This window comes from Myotis davidii, unplaced genomic scaffold (assembly GCF_000327345.1).
Source record: "Myotis davidii unplaced genomic scaffold, ASM32734v1 C63923053, whole genome shotgun sequence".
NCBI classification, from domain to species: Eukaryota; Metazoa; Chordata; class Mammalia; order Chiroptera; family Vespertilionidae; genus Myotis; species Myotis davidii.
In genome coordinates, this window is record NW_006378198.1 from 1 (window position 1) to 1,328 (window position 1,328).

The window sequence follows — 1,328 nt, forward strand, 5'->3', positions numbered from 1 at the left end:
TTTTTTTTGTTTCTTCTTTTCAGAGGATCTTATCATATCCTTCACAGTGTCCATGGCTATCGGGCTCGTGATCGGAGGATTTATTTGGGCTCTGTTCGTCTGTTTGTCCCGAAGAAGAGCGAGCGCCCGCATCTCCCATTGGAGTTCAAGTCGGCGACCTCGGTCTTCGTACACCCACGGCCCCACCAGGCCTGGGTTTTACCGCCACAGCGGCTGCGAGCGCCGCAGCAACCTCAGCCTGGCCAGCCTCACCTTCCAGCGACAAGCGTCCCTGGAACAAGGCAACTCCTTTCCCAGAAAGTCAAGCTTCAGGGCTTCCACGTTCCATCCATTTCTGCAAAGTCCACCACTTCCCGTGGAAACTGACAGTCAGGTGATGACGCTCCCCGCCTCCCCGACCTCCCCCGCCCTGCTCACCGCTCACAGCCTGCGGCGCCCCGACTTCCACTGGTCCAGCAGCAGCCTCCCCGTGGGCCTGTCCCCGCCGCCCCCGCCCACCTACGAGTCCATCATCAAGGCGTTCCCAGATTTCTGACAGGAGCTTTTGTTCGCCTGGTTCTTTCTTTCCTTGTCTTTTCTCGAAAGGAAATCATAAACAGACTAAACAGAATTTTGAGGCCATGGCCCAAACGACCAAGGAGTTCCCCAACTGGAAAATGCTCAGACAAGTTGGACGTTACAATGTACATTTCCTCTGATCCCATTTTTTCCTTATCTCACAAATACGTAATATTTTCGCAACTCGTTGTATATTTATGTATTTTGTACTCAATGTGAGGATTCTTAAAAGTCGTGATTCTAATCGAAGAATCACCAGTAATACAGTATATATAATTTAGTCTAAAATAAAAACAAGGTAGTGGTGGTTTACAATCCCCGTTCACTGTCCAATGTGATTGCATAGGGTAAAAGAAATCAGTGTCACTTAAAATGTGTTCCGGCCTGAGGAGTTTTAATGTTGCTTTCTTTGGAATGACGAGTGGACGATTCTACAGTCTTGGGTTTCTAATGAATTATCGGGGCACAAAATGACGGAACCCAGAAGATTCCGAAGTTCCCTGGTTCCGCTCACTTATGCAAAGTGTGGGAACCACGCCGAGCTCTGTGGGTGCACAGGAATTCCATTGTTAACTTCACTTTTGTGCTTTTCCTCAGAATAGTTTTCCGCACAGCAGGGAGGCAGAACCCCTGGATTTACTCACACGATAATTTACCTTCTTCACTGTTGTAGTTCTGTTTTTAGAAAAGCAACAGCCACAAATCCAATTCACTTAACCTAAAAACACACGTTAACACTGAGCTTATATTTTTTCTAAGGGATAAGTTTT

General features: G+C 47.6%; 1 pseudogene; it reads left to right on the top strand.

The window, feature by feature from the left end:
- The first annotated feature begins 19 nt into the window (after positions 1-19).
- LOC102751869 lies at positions 20-1,097 on the top strand (annotated as a pseudogene).
- The last annotated feature ends 231 nt before the right edge of the window (positions 1,098-1,328 follow it).